This window comes from Castor canadensis, chromosome 2, assembly GCF_047511655.1.
Source record: "Castor canadensis chromosome 2, mCasCan1.hap1v2, whole genome shotgun sequence".
NCBI classification, from domain to species: domain Eukaryota; kingdom Metazoa; phylum Chordata; class Mammalia; order Rodentia; family Castoridae; genus Castor; species Castor canadensis.
This window is the reverse complement of record NC_133387.1, coordinates 90,855,094-90,870,693: the sequence shown is the minus strand read 5'-3', so window position 1 is coordinate 90,870,693 and position 15,600 is coordinate 90,855,094. Positions and strand designations below refer to the sequence as shown.

Genomic DNA, 15,600 nt, shown 5'->3' with positions numbered 1-15,600 from the left:
GCATATCTTTCTCTAGATGTGGAAAATTTTCTGTTATTATTTTATTGAATATATTATGGATCCCTTTTGCTTGGACCTCTTCTTCTTCTTCAATGCCCATGATTCTCAGGTTTGGTGTTTTGACAAAAAGTCAGTGAGTTCTTGTATAGTTCTTTCACAGGTCTTGAGTTCCATTCTTCAGTTTTTCCTTTAATTTCTATTTTATCATTGAGTTCTGAGATTCTGTCTTCTACTTGTTCTACTCTGCTGGAGTGGACTTCCATTTTGTTTTGTGTTTCTATTTGATTCTTTTTTCTGAGGTTTTCCATATCATGGGTCACTTCCTCTTTAATATTTTCTGCTTTCATCTTTAATTCATGTATCTCTCTATTTATAGTATTCTCTGTTCCTCTTTGATGTTTATTTAGGGCTCCTCTGAGTTCATTTGTTTCTGTGTCTTCTCATATTCTTTATTTTTGGTGTCTTGAAATTTATCAAGTGTATCTTGTACATTTTGGTTAACCATGTTTCATATCGTCTCCATGAAGTTCTCAGTGATTACTTGCAGGATTTCTTTTTGGAGTGTGTTTTTGTGGGCATTGCTGGGTTCCTTGGTGTCATTTATCTTTGTTTTGTTGGAGTCAGGAACTGGGTATCCATTTTCTTTGTTTCCCTCTGAATCCTGTATGAAATTATTTTGGGGGAGAGAGTTGTTTCCATCCCTTTTTCTTCTTCCCATTGCTCCATTTGGTACTGTGCAACTATGTTCTTGATAGGCTAGTTGGTGGTTTTAGTCACCTGTTATCTTTCCCTCGATTTTATTTTTGTTTTGTGGCTGTCTTGGGTTTTTGGCTACATTGGTGTGCTATTTCCGTCCCTGGTCTGGGTATAACTCAAGTTTAATACCTGACCAGTAGTTTATATGTTACATAGAAGACCCCTTGATGGTAATATCTATAAGCAGTGGGAGTTGGAGGGTTTGCATTTGTAATGCTAGCTATAGTAACTTGGGGAGTTGGATAGTGTGGCACAAAAGGGGGAGGTGGGAAGAGGGGTGGGCGATTGGGGGAAGTAGTGTGGGGGCTGCTGGTTTTTGTGGTCCTTGTGTGTGTTTGGGTGTATTCTTTTGTAGTAGAGGGTGCTTGTTTTAGGGAATGCAGGGGTTTGAGGTTATGTAAAGTTGGTATAGTAGGTTTGTCAGTGGGTAGTGAGTATGTAGGAGGGAGGGGTAGTCTGGTGACAGGTTGGGCGAGAATAGGAGGGGAAGGTGAGGGCTGGGGAAATAGAGTGGGTGAGAAGGGGCAGAATGAGTTGTTGGGGAGGGGAGCAATGGATTTTAGCACAGGAGAAGGAGGAAAAGTGAAGGGTGTGAGAGTAGGGATGAGAAGATGATGATGGTAAAGTTGATAGTATAGAAAGAAAAAAAAAGATAATAGGAACAGAAATAAAAATAGAAAACCCACAACAACAAAACAAACAAAAAAACCCAAAGAAATCAATGGGAAAAAATGAACAAACAAAAGAAAAGGAAAGAGAAAAAAAAAGAAAAACAGGTTCAGGAACAATAGAATTTCAGTCTTAGTTTAAGTTCTGGAGTTACTCCTCTGCCCTGGCCTGCATGGGTATGCTGCGTGAGCCTGACTAAGAGCAACAGAAAATGAGAAATAAAACACACACAAACATACAGACATACAACATAAAACAGAAAGCTGGTATCGGGAGGGCTGCACGTTCCCAATGGGAAACGTGAGCACCTATGTAAGCCAGAGTGTATATTTTATTAGGTCAGTACAAGGAAAAGACTCAGGTAAAAATCAAGCTTTTATAATTCTTGATGCAAGGTAAAAGGAATGAGATTTGGTGGGCTAATTTTCCTAAGGCTAATTACAACACATCAGTTCTGGAATCATCAAGGCACGCAGGACACCTTATCTAAGGTATTGATTAATTTAGCATCAGGGAGTTTCCTAACAGTTCTGATACTTTGTCTAGTTTTGCATCGGGGGCTGGTATGCAGACACAGCAGGTTGTATTCTTCAAGGAGATGTGAGAACAAAGGTCAAGACACCAGGTACTGGGGAAATTATGGTAGAAGAGGCTGTGCAAACTTCTACATGGAGAGGCTGTGCAAACTGCATTATTCCCAGTCCAGGGTTGTGCCTGGTCCCCAATGCTCCTCCAGCATCCAGTCCTGGTATTAGTATATAAGCCAAAATTCTGATGTGGTCTCACCAGGTGATTGGCTTGTGAGTAGTGTTTTGTTCTCTGTCTACCAGTTAAACTGAAATTGTGAGATAAGAAAGCTTTGCCAGATCATGCAGGGTGGTCAGAGCTATTGATTTCCTCAGCTGATAGCTGTGTTACCCTTCAGGTGCAGCTGCTTGGTCAGCTCCTCCCCTAGTGAGGTGGGGCAGTTCAGGTTTGAATGCTGCCCTCAGGTTCAGATCAGCTCTGTAATCCACTGTTTGCCCTGCTTTGGAGGTGGCTTTTTGCTGTGCTTGTTTACTGGGGTTTCTGCACTGGGGGTTTATTTCTTTGACCCGCCCCCTTTCTCTGGGGCAGTTTCAGTGTTCCATCAACCCCCTCTGTTGTCAGTGTGTTATGACTGTTTGCTGTTTGTTTTTCAGTTTTGCAGGGCAGTTTGGCTTCGGGTGCTGCTCACTGGCTCAGGAGATGATCTCTGTGATCTGCTACCTGCCCTGCTTCAAGAAGTGGCTTATTGCCCACCTGTTCTCCACCTTCCAGACTTTCCAGAGTTTGTTTATGGATAATTCATGTTAAGATTAGTTCCTGGCTCTTCCCCCTTTCTCCAGTGCACTTTCAGTGTTCCCACCCCCTCTGCTGTTGTGCTAGGTTACAGTTTGCTGTTTGTTATTCAGTTTTCTTGTGGGGTCTCAGTCTGCCCAGGGGCTGTGCTGGTTTATCCCAGGGGTGGCTGGCAGGATTTCATGTGATGCATGGTGCTTACCTGTTTGTTCTGTTGAATGTCTCGCAGGCAGGTTTAGAGCTGGTGGCAGAAGCTGCAGCAGCAGCCCCGCCTTGCTGGCTGTGCTGCGGGTCACAGCTGTTAGGTGCAATTAAAGGCTGATTTGTGGGTCAGTCTTTGAATTTTTTCCCCACACCTAGTGTAATGGCAGTTGTTATTTTGGCTACAGGCAGTCATAGTTACCCTGGTGTGGCTCCAACATCTTAGGGAGGTTTTGGAGTCACAGAGATTAGGCTTTCTACTTCCATACCCCAGTTGCCATCTGGGGTTAATTTATTTGATTGTGGCTTCATTTGAAATCCACCCATCTGTGCTCTCATGTCATATATGTTGAACACTGCTTATATGCCAGTACTGCCAAAGGGCAGGACAAAAATCAATACAAAAAGTGAGAGAAGAAGCTCTTAATTAGGTGAAGGATTTAGGAGAGCCCTTTCTGCCATGGGATACTATACACAGGGTGAAAAAGAGTGCTGTGGGTGCACAATGGGAAGGGGAAAGTAGTCAGCTCCTCTGGGGGTAATCAGGAAATGCCACCCAAAGAAAGAATCATTGAGCTGAGTGCTAATGGAACATTTACTTGGCAAATTAATAACAATGCTCCCTTTAAGGAGGAATGAAATGATGACTCTAGTGGGATCACCACCTCTCAAGAGGTGGGACCCAAGGAATTCTGTGAATCAAATAACAATGTGGGTGACTTGGAAAATGGAAAGTGTGTGGTCAGAGGAGATATAGGATGTGGTGTCAAAGTCCTGCACTTGGGGACTAGTTCTAGCCCATATTCACCAGCTGAGTGCCCTGGGTAAGTAACATTTAGTGTAGTCATTCCTTTGTGCTGAACACTGTTCTAAACATGCTATTCATAACAATTCAGTGAGGTGGTATGTATTATTGCTTCCTGTGTCATTTAACCAGACATGCATACTTAACTATACATACATATATAAAAGAAAAAAGTAATTCATGGTAGGCATTATTTAGAGGTACTATCACATTAGGTATAGAGACTACTGGATTGGGGTTTTGTAGTAGGGGCAAGAGATTGACCTCAACACTGTGTACAAAAGGGAAAAGTGGGAAGTTGTAGCCAAGGTGTCGAGTCAGAATTGTGGTCTAGACCCGAGTCCATGTCTTAACCTCAGTGCTACACCACGGCCTAATTGCATGGAATGTCCTTAACTGAATATGAGATTAGAGAAAATGTTTTAATTTGCCTTTCTCTATTCACAGTATTCTCTACTCAGGTAGTTGCTTTTATTTTGTCTCATTCTAAGTTGATTTTGGAGAGGCTCTGAGAAACTATTTTGAAGACTATTAAGGGAGAGGAAAAGAAAACCAACATTCATTCTGTATCCATGTGTAACCAGACACTGGTAATTAAAATGCTTTTGTTGAAAAGCTCCCACTCCTTACTTGGGCCTATGAATTAACTAAAAGCAGGAGAAATCTTGGCATCCCTGCCTCCATTTTTTTTTTTTTTTTTTTTTTTTGGTGGGACTGGGGCTTGAAGTCAGGGCTCTCCACTTGCAAAGCAGGCACTCTAACACTTGAGCCACACCTCCAGTTCATTTTACTATAGTTATTATTATTTTTTTTGGAGATGGGGTTTCATGAACTATTAGGATTACAAGAATGAGCCACCAGTGCTGGGCTTCCATTTTTGTTTCTGTCTTTGTTCTAAGTCATTCACCTTGCAGCCACATTGGAATCCAGGAAGGACAGGACTTATAGATAATGTCTTTACCAGGAGGCATGGAGGAAACTGCTCCCAAGGGAATGAGCAGCAGAGCCTCCTCAGGACAGACCACCTGCCAGGCAACAATGACTTGCTTATCCTCACCAGACTGCTCCCCTCATGTGATGATAGAGATAGCAACTTCTCCTAGAACCCCTTACCAAACCAGGACTGGGATAATGATCACCTGTGACTGTATAACTATGTACTTCTCCCTGCCCAAATTCTCTGTCTATTTAAATCTAATGCTCATGTCTGTACATGGAAGATGGATTAAGATGGACTGGCATGCTTACTTTGCCTTTTCCTGTGGCTGCCTATTCCATTTAATAAACTTTCTTACTCTGTCCTTCATTGTAAAGCTAACAAATGGGCCTACGTAACTCCATTTTGTATGTGGACTCCATTTTGTGTACACTCCTGTTTAACCTTGCTTATCTTTTTCAGACCAGACCCAGCTAGTAACTTTTGTGTTCTTCTCTGAGAAACCACAGTATCCAAGACTTTGAAGACAGGTCTCCCATCCAAACTGCAACTGGTCAACATGCTGGTCTAATCCACAAACCATTCAAACCATTCAACTATCTGTCAAAGGGAACAACAGCAACCCATTCCATTCTCTCACCCATGTTCCTACAAACCCCATCTTACAAAAACACACAGTAGGGCTGGAAGAGTAACTTAAGTGTCATAGTGCCTGACAAGCAAGCTCAAGACCTTGAGTTCAAATCCCAGTATCACCAAAAAAAAAAAAAAAATCCTCATATCAGTTACTGCACAGTGTGGATACTGCCTATGGTATCTTGTCCTTTCCTCCTTTGGAAAGTAAATAAAACTTTCCCTCTCCTTTAACTCAAGCCTTTGTGAAATCTTTCACACCTTGTGCATTGGTCACAGGACTTGGACCTAACATTTACCACTACTTGTCTATTTATTTGGTGTGTTGGGCAATGGCCAGACCTGACATGTGTAGTCCCTGAAGTATGGGCCTCGGGCCTAGAACTCCAGTTTTAATGCCAGATGCCTGAAAGTTGTTATCTAATTTCACACATACAGTGAATGTGAGTCTTTCATCCCTTAAAGTTCTTGGAGGGCTGGACTAGACCTTGACCCTATCTGTAGCCTTGATGCTTTTCATGAGCCCTGGAGGAGTGCAGATGCCCCCTAAATGCCAACAAATCATCAGGGTCACTGCCCAGTCACCATGGCAAGTGGTGATACTAGGAGATTGTTGAGTAGAACAAAGGATTTTATGGGTAATCCAGTATCTTCCAGAAGTTGAAAGAATAATCACAGATGAGATTGCTGGAAGAGGGAAGGAGGAGTCTTATCCACTTGGCTTTTCACTGGGGAAATCACCTGGAGGTGATCTTGCTAAAATTATCCAGTTCTTTTGTACTGCACAATCCCCAGGCTGGAAAACACTGCCTCATACATCATATGCACTCTTTAGAACTTGCTCCTTCTGCAGACAAAGTCTCTTCACTTAATAGGTATTGAATTCCTTAAATCCCCAGACCTGGGAAGTGTCCCTGGGGAGGGAGGTATCATACATAGGTTTTTTACCCTGTTGCTTGTTCCACATTCATCCTGCCTCAGATAAACTCAAAGCAGCAAAAATAGCCCACCTATCTTACAAAGGGCTTTGTGTTAGTGAATGTATTAAAGTATTAAGAAGTAGTTTACATGCATACAGAGTACAGGTGTCTATTTTCGTAAAAGTAAAAGATATCCTGACAAACAGGTTTATTTCACTGAAGGCTCTGGGAGATCTAGGGCTTCCTGAACTTCCCAGGAGTTCTCTAAACTTGAGTCTCTTAATGTAAAGGAAGACATTCTTCCAGAGTAGTGAAGTTATACTGGCTTTGGACTTGACACTCATTTGGGTTTTGACTGTGTTGCTCCATAGCTGTTTGATACAGAGCAAGCTTTCATACTTATCATGGACTTGGTATAATTGTTAACAGGATCCCCTGGCTGTTATGTGGGGGAGGGGGATGTAAACTTATGGGGGAGAAGGAGAGAGTGGGGAGGCTGCTGACCATCTCTTGGATCCTTCAGTTTGTTCTTGTAAAATAGAGATCACAACAGATGGAGAATATCTACCTCTGTGTATAAAGCATTGAGCTTGGTGCCTTTGCTCAACAAATACTAGGAGGCAACTGGAAGTTGGTTGAGGCTTGATGCAGCCACAGTGGAGAGCACTCATCCTGGTGATGGGGAGGCTTATTGGAATGGCCCCTCTTAATGACATGCCCCCCACCTACTTCCACAGAGGCATCTAGATCAGCAGCAGCAGCATCACTGTGGATGAAAGCAGGCCCCTGAGCAAGACAATGGGCTTCAAAGTGTGTAAGATCACTAAGGCTACCACTACCCTATCAAAAAGCAATTCCAAAAATTCAGTGACTAGATGCCTGCTCACTCCCCAAAATAAAATAATTTTCCTATTTGTAAGCTAGACTTGGGATCTCTGCACCTTCACCAGCAGGAGGGATGGTATCTGAAAATTGACCAGGTAATTTGAGGTTCCTTTACATCTTCTGGGGAATAAGAATGGAAATGGGGCCTAGTTCCTGCCTCTTATGCTCTTATCTCTGGGTGAAGACCATGCAACCTGAACCAAGATGCTCCCTTTTTTCCCCTTGTAAAAAGTCTGCTTTGAATGGTGCCATGAGACAAGATATATCCAGAACCAGGCTTATAGTAGATACTCTGTACATTTTGTGTTGGGTCTCACCCTGTGTCAGTCAGCCTTTTGTTACTGTCACAAAATACCTGAGAAAATAAACTTAAAGGAGTAAAGATTTATTTTGGCTTACAGTTTCAAAGGGTTCAGTCCATAGTCACTTATTTCTGTTGTTTCTGGATATGTTGGTAAGGCAGAACAGCATTACAGCAGGAGGCAGTATAATAGAACTGCTCACCTCATGGCAGCCAGGAAGCAGAGAGACAGAAGGAAAGATCTTGGACAAGATATGCCTTTCAAAGGCATACCCACAGTGACTTCCTCCTGATCTCCACCTCCCAAGTAACTAGGATGACAGAGTGAGCCACAAGCAACTGGCTTTTATTTCATTCTTTTACTATTGTAACTTTTACCTTTATTAACTTTTTTTCTTTATAGGCTAGTGTACATTTTTTTTGTCACCATCTTTTCTGTGGTTACTGGTGGTTTAGTAGCTGTGTTCAATTGATTTTTTTTTTTTTTTTTTGCAGTACTAGAGTTTGAACTCATGGTTTTGCACTTGCTAGGCAGGCACTCTTCCACTGAAGCCACTTCTCCAACCATTTTAATTGATTTTTATTGTATTTCTATACTGTCATTGCTTTTACAGTGGTTTGTTTCCTTCCCTCTGAATGGTACTAGGGATTGAGTCTCAAAGGAAGGGTGCTCACTAAGAAGATCCTCTCATAAAAGTAGAAGGACTATCCATTACAACAGATGTGCAAATTTCAATATAGAGACACAATAAATATGAAAAAACAAGTTAACATGACTCTTCCAAAAGTTCATGACTCTTGTAAGTGAATAAAAAGATGTTAACATGGTTAAAATGCCAAAGAATTCAAGAACTAATTTTAAAAAATGATTGATTACTTCAAAGAGGATACAAGTGAATAACTGAATGAAGTAAGGAAAAGGATATGGATGAGAAATTCGTCAATGAGAGAGATTCTGAAAAAATAATACAAATTTTGGAAATGAAAAACTCAATAAATCAAATAAAAACTCAGTGGAAAGCATCTTCAATAGACTAGATCAAGCATAAGATAGAAGATTGGGGCTTAAGGACAGGCTGATGAATATTTGGATAGTAATAAAAAAATAAGAAATTATGACCAGAACTTTCAAGATCTCTGAAGCAAAACTTGAAAGTGTTTAGCATAGAAAAGGGCTGAGATTGAGTAAAGACAAAGAAATATTGTCTCATTATTCAATGAAAAAATAGCAAAATATTCCCCAAATCTTGCGAAAGATATGGACATACAGGTACAGCAGGCATCCAGAACCTCAAATAGACATAGCCATAAAAGAGTATCTCCATATCATATTATAGTTAAACTGCCAAAGTACAGAGCATGGTTTGAGATCAGCTTGGGCAAAAAGCTAGTGAGACACCATCTTAATCAATAAGCTGGGCATGGTAGCATGTGACTGTCAGCTATATGGGAGGCCATAGGTAGGAGGATTGTGGTCTGAGGTTGGCTTTGAGCAAAAATGTAAGAACCAATCTGAAAAATAACTAGAGAAAAAAGGACTGGGGTGTGACTCAAGTGGTAAAGCACCTCCCTGGAAAGTGTGAAACACTGAGTTCAAGCCCAAGTACCCCACCTCCCAGAAAAGAATTCTGAAATCTGCAAGAGAGAAGTGCTAAGTTACTTACAAAGGCAAACAGCAGACTTCTCAGCAGAAGCTTTAAAGGCCAAGAGAGCATGGAATGATGTATTACAAGCCCTGAAAGAAAATAACTATAAAACAAGATTATTTCATCCAGCAAAGTTACCCTTTCAAATCACAGGACAGCCAAGCATCAGTAGCTCACTCCTGTAATCCTTGGTACTTGGAAAACTGAGATCAGGAGGGTCACAGTTTGAGGCTAGACTAGACAAATAGTTTGAAAGATCCCATCTCCAAAATAACCAGAGCAAAATGCACTGGAGGTGTGGCTCAGGTGGTAGAGTGCCTGCTTTGCAAGTGAAAAGCCTCAATTTCAAATGCCAGTCCATTTCTCCCTGTCGGGTATGAATTCTGAAATGTGTTCTACAGACTCTTGGAGTTTCTCTAGTGGGATATAGCTACAGTTGAGTAGAAGTGCACTTTAATGCACTTATAGTTGTCTATCATAACATACTTCTGTGTTTTCCTCCCTTGCTTTCTGGAATAACCTCCAAAAGTACTTGTACTCAAGACTTTCTCAGGCACTTCCATTGGGGGACCCCACTCAAGAGAGAAACCTATATCCCTGTATCCTTCTAAGATGTAGACCCTGCTTCTCCAACCAGTACCAGCTCCCAAATAATCTCTTTCTTCTTTCTCATGAAGTCCTGTCCCATTTTATAACTGTCATCAGTTTTGAGGGATGAGAGGCATTTAATCCCCAGGACTTTGAAAAATAACACTGTCAAATTCTGTCCCTTTTCCTGTGCCTGAAATAAGCTAAGCATGTCTATCTCTCAGAAAAAAGGAAGGCACAAGAGGAGCTTTTTTGCTTTGCTAATCTTGACTTCAGTTGTCATATCTATTATCTAGGATAACTGTGGAATTACTTTTATGAAGGATTTTTGCAAATGAAGCAGCCCTCTCTCAGAATGAGAACTCTATGCCGTTTACAACACTGTGAAGTTTATTCTACTTCAGTTGTAGTGGATACTTGAGGTTGTCCTCCAGGATTCCTTTTATGGGAACCATCTCTTCCTCCATGTATTTAGAACACAATGTTAGTACAGGTGTTAGTACTATGTTAGTTCTGGTGACCCTCAAACCTGGCTTTGGTTGATTAGACCAGGGATTGTCATCTAACTCAAATTCAGACAATGAGACTCTTTCCAATGATTTTTGGACTTGGGACCAGAAAGGCCTTGAAGTCAGTCATTCCCAGTGTCTGATGCTTGGGATAAAAATCTTGGGAGCTGTTAACAGCTAAATTTCCTACTATATGGAAAAGGCCAGTCTGGGTGGGAAAGAAAGGTGTGGATATGCAGAAAGGAGCAAAGGTGAGTGATAGAAAGACAACCCTAAGCATTCACGATCCTATTCCAACCTTGGCCCATATGCATTCCTCCATGTTCCCTCTGGGTCAGCAAAGAAAAGGGTTAACATTTTCTTAGATGCTGAAAACCATTCAGTTCCATAATTTGCTTATGCTGATTGGAGTTGTGTTTCTTTCACTAGCTAGTCCGAAGTCCTAAGTAATTCAGAGATAAGTTCCAAACTCTTAAAGATATATGGTGGGGTTCCAGCATCAATTTCTAGTTCTTTCAGAGACATTCTTGGAAACAATGGTGAGCAATGTGGTGACTTTTCAACATCTATCATAGACTTCCACCATTGAGAAACAAGCTGTTATCAGTGACTCTACTGAAAAGTCCAAATTGTTTAGGACAATGAGAATAATCTACACCCTTTTCAGTGTTAGATTCAGAAATCAGTATGTGACTCAATTTGGGAAGTTTGTTGGGGGATTCTCTTAAGAGAGATCCCTGGAAAGAGCTGTTCATTCTCAGGGGCTTGCTATGTGTGGTATGAAGCTGGGAACTACTATAGGTATCTCATCACCAGTCTTAGGATGGACTACTTTAGAATTAACCTATTTAGGCTTGGATTTTTCTATTTTGATGTTGTTTTACTCCTGAAATCATGCTGACTGATACAGAACTGATACAGAATTCTCAGACAACGGATCCCAAAATAGTCTCTGTTCATATCAAGTCTTCTGAAACCAGAATCTGTTCCCCTCTTTCATTTGTTCCGTGTGGTTCCCACCCTACTGGAATTATTACTGGTGGATGGTACCCTATATCAAGGCCTCTAATTCTACATTTGGTATTTGTTTTTAAAAAGTTCGTGTTTACTCCAACTTCCATTAGTTGATTCCTTTGGAGGCTTGTTTCTTTGAATATGTATTACAAAATGCTGAGCTCATTCTAATTTCACTTTCTTGGAATTGGCGTTTATCTATCTTACTTTAAAAATACCTGATGACCATCCACATTTCTTTGAACTTTTAAGTCTTCTGATTTCAATGTTATATCCAGAATAGAATAACTCTCCTTAAACTCATCATAATATTTATGTGAAAAATTTTAAATTTGTTTTATTTTTTGGGTTTTTATTTTGATGAGCAAAGTTTGGTTGTTCTAATGAGTTCCAAACTGAAGTTGGAAGAGGTACAAGAATTCCCAATTCTTTGAGATGAATTCTGATATATTCTTCTGGGGTTTTTTTCTCTTACATTGTATTTTTTATAATCTACTATGCTTCATTTTTATTATCAATAATTTTATATTGTAGATTTCCCTTGAAATGAAGACTGCCCTAAATCCATTAGAATTTATTCAGTCTGATCCTTTATTCTGCTTCATATGCACACTGACTGGACAGGCAGCTTCGACAATTCAGATCAAAAAGGGAGGTGGGGATCTGGCTGCGTAGACAAAGCCTAGGAATCTCCATTCTGCTGAGTCATAGAACAGGGAGAGAATCTAATCTAAATCCTCTACCTGAAAGTCAAAGCTATTCATTAAACAGATTTGAATAGCATTTAACATTTTTAAACTCTCATATAGTACAAGGTAAAAATTGAAGCTAAATAGCATTTAGCTATTATTACAGAGCTCATGTATTTTGCTGCGTATTGAAAGAGATTTGCTGGGAGCCAGTGGCTCATGCCTGTAACCCTAGCTACTTGGGGGCTGGGATCAGGAGGCTCATGTTTGAGGCCAGCCCAGAAGAATAGTTCTCCAGACCCCATCTCTAAAATAACAACAAAATGGATTGGAGGTATGGCTAAAGGTGCAGAAAGCCCTCTTTGCCAGGGCAAAGCCCTGAGTTTGAACTCCAGTCTCACCAGAAAAAAAAGAAAAGAAAAAAGAAAGAGGTTTCAGTAAGAACTTTATTTTAGGCTGATACACAATACAACATAACAGTTTATATCTGGAAAAAATGGCTAAGCATGATGAAAGGAGCCTTTTTTGAAGTAATATTTTATTACTTTTGAGAACATATGAAATCCATATTTGAGTTTCTTTCATTAGAGAAATAGAAATACAGTTTTTGTCTACCAATTGTTTTTGGTGGTACTGGGGTTTCTCTCTACTATTGAAAAACATCTTGACATATGATTACAGGCTAAATACAAAAACTGGCTAAAGCAGTTCATTTAAAGATAAACTTTGTCCTTTGAAATATTAATTTTTTTTGGCAGTACTGGAGTTTGAACTCAGGGCTTCATGCTTGCCAGGCAGGCACTCTACTACTTGAGCCATTCATCTAGCCTTTTTTTGTGTTGGGTATTTTCAAGATAGGCTCTCATGAACTATTTGCCTGGGCTGGCTTCAATCCTTGAGCTTCCTGATCTCTGGATTACAGGTAGATAGGATTATAGGTATGAGCCACAGATGCCCAGCTGAAACTTTTTTTCTTTGAGGTGAAAGTGATAGTAAAGTTTATTTGGAAAGGAATATACTTTCAATAGACTAAAAGCAGGTCATCATTAAAGTGAGAAAGAGAAACTTTAAAAGCAAGGAGGATTAGGAATGTATATTTCAAGCCCCAAAAGAAAATAACTGCCAATCTAGAAAACTGTATACAGCAAAGTTTTCTTTCATAAATGAAGGAAAAAGAAAAACCTTCCATGATGAAAAAAAGCTAAAGGAATTCATGACCACTAACCAAGCACTGTAGAAGATAGTTAAAGGAATCCTACACACAGAAGAGGAAGATAAATGCAACCAGAAAAATACAGGAATGAATAAATCTCATTAGATGAGTAGATAAGCAAATAAGGAATAGGAAAGAATAAAGCATTACAAAAACAACAAAATGACAGGAATGACTACATACCTTTCAATAATGTCAATGGTTTCGAGTCTCCAATCAAAAGACATAGACTGGCAGATATTGGATTTAAAAATCCAACCAGGGCTGTGAGCATGACTTATGTGATCAAGAGCTTGCTTAGCAAGGGCGAAGCCCTGAGTTTAAACCCCAGTTACCCCACCCACCAAAAAAAAAAAAATCTACAAAAACTCTTTTGTTGCCTACAGGAAATGCACCTCACTGGCAAAGACAAGCACAGGCTTAAAATGAGAGAATGGAAGAGATATTCCAAGCAAATGGAACACCAAAGCAAGCAGGAGTAGTTATACTTATATCAGACAAAGCTGACTTCAACACAAAATTAATCAGAAATGACAAAAAAGTCACTTCATATAGATAGAGGGTAGGGTTTGGGAGGATTGCAGTTTGAAGCTAGGGCAAAAAATCAGTGAGGTAAATCCCAATTAAGAAGCTGGGCTTGATGGCAGGTACCTGTCGTCTCAGCTATATGGGAGGCTGTAGGTGAGAAGATTGTGGTCAATGTTGGCCCAGGCAAAAATGCAATACTCTACTTGAAAAATAATTAAAGCAAAAAAGGGTTGGGGGCATGGCTCAAGTGGTAGAGCACCTGCCTAGCAAGTACTAGGCCCTGAGCTCATATATACCCCAGTACCACCAAAAAAAGAGAGGAAATAACAATATTGGACATATACACACCAGACATTGGCATACTCAATTTTATAAAACAAACACTAGTGTACATAAAGGCACAGATAGACCCAAACACAATAATAGTATGTGACTTCAATACCCCAATCTCATAGCTAGGCCATCTAGACAAAAAAAATCAACATGTAACTTCAGAATTAAATGATACTATAGATCAAGTGGAGTTAATAGACGTCTACAAATTATGCCACAGGGTACACATTCTTCTCAGAAGGCCATGGAACTTAATCCAAAGTTGATCATATTTTAGGACATAAAGCATGATCTTTGAGATATTTAGAGTACATGAATTTATTGAACTGGTTATCAGATACTGATCCTCAGAGAGAAAACATGATTCAAAAATCTGCATTGTTGCCAGGTGCCAGTGGCTCTCAACCTGTAATCCTAGCTACTCAGGAGGCACAGATCAGGAGCATCACAGTTTGAAGCCAGCCCCAGCAAATAGTTCACAAAACCCTATTTCAAAAATACCCAACACAGAGGGGGTGGATTCAACTATGATATATTGTAAGAACTTTTGTAAATGTCACATTGTTCCCCCAACAAGCTAATAATATGATAATGAAAATATATGCCCAACACAAAAAAATGGCTTGAGTGGCTCAAGTGGTAGAGTGACTGCCTAGCAAGTGTGAGGCTGAGTTCAAACCCTAGTACCTCCCTTCCCCAAAATATCTACATTGTGTTTTGCTGTTTGAGAATTTATTGTTTCATTATTACTTAACATTACTTTTTATTTTAAAATATCTTATACACATTTGTGAATTACTTAGCCTGGATTTGGTCATACTCAAGGGCCAGTTTAAGGGGACTTGGGGACTACAATCCAACCAGTGATAAAGACCCTAAGCAGCTGGCTCCAGAGTTTCTCCATCTTTTGCTGCTCACTGATCTGGAAGTGGTGAGACCAACCACATTTTCTGGTTATGTCAATCTCTGGAAAACACAGAGAGAACTCAGCTTCTATTTAGTCTTAAAAGGGAGTCAGAGAAACAGAACATGTGAAAGTCATTGAAACTCAAACTTAAATTATACCAGTCAACTTATAAGGCTCCATTGTATTTTATATTATGTGTCCAAAATATCCAGGAATAGATATTGTAGTGCATGTATGGAATACAGTAGTCCTTTTTGTCCATGGTTTCATGTTCTGTGGTTTCAGTTACCTGTGGCCAGCCATGATCCCAATATAGAAAATGGAAAATTCCAGAAATAAGCTCTAAGTTTAATAATGCATGATGTTCTCAGTGGCATGTTAAACCCTTGTATTGTCTTGATCCAACCCTCCTGGAGCATGAAACATCCCTTTGTCCATGTGTCTACACAGTATATACTACCCACCCATTATTCACTTAGTGGTCCTCTTGGTTACCAGATTGACTGTTGTGGTATTGCAGTGCTTGTGCTTAGGAACCTTTATTTTACTTCATAATGGCCCCAAAGTTCAAGAGTAGTGATGCTGGCAATTTAGATATGCTAAAGAGAAGCCCTATATTAAGTGAAAATTAAAACTTTCAACAAGGAAAGAAGAAAAATTGTGTGCTGAGATTTCTAAGATCTATAGTAAGAATGGATCCTTTACCTATGAAATTGTGAAGAGGAAAAAAGTTGTACTAGTTTTGC

The 15,600-nt window shown here is 39.9% G+C and overlaps 1 long non-coding RNA gene across 1 annotated transcript in view; it reads right to left on the bottom strand.

Moving 5' to 3' along the window:
- Positions 1 to 257: 257 nt before the first annotated feature.
- The window catches only part of LOC141420722 (uncharacterized), a 34,591-nt gene continuing 19,248 nt past the window's right edge, over positions 258 to 15,600 (bottom strand). The window contains exon 4 of the long non-coding RNA XR_012445268.1: positions 258 to 14,913. This is a non-coding gene — a long non-coding RNA (uncharacterized lncRNA). The remainder of the gene's footprint in view (positions 14,914 to 15,600) is intronic.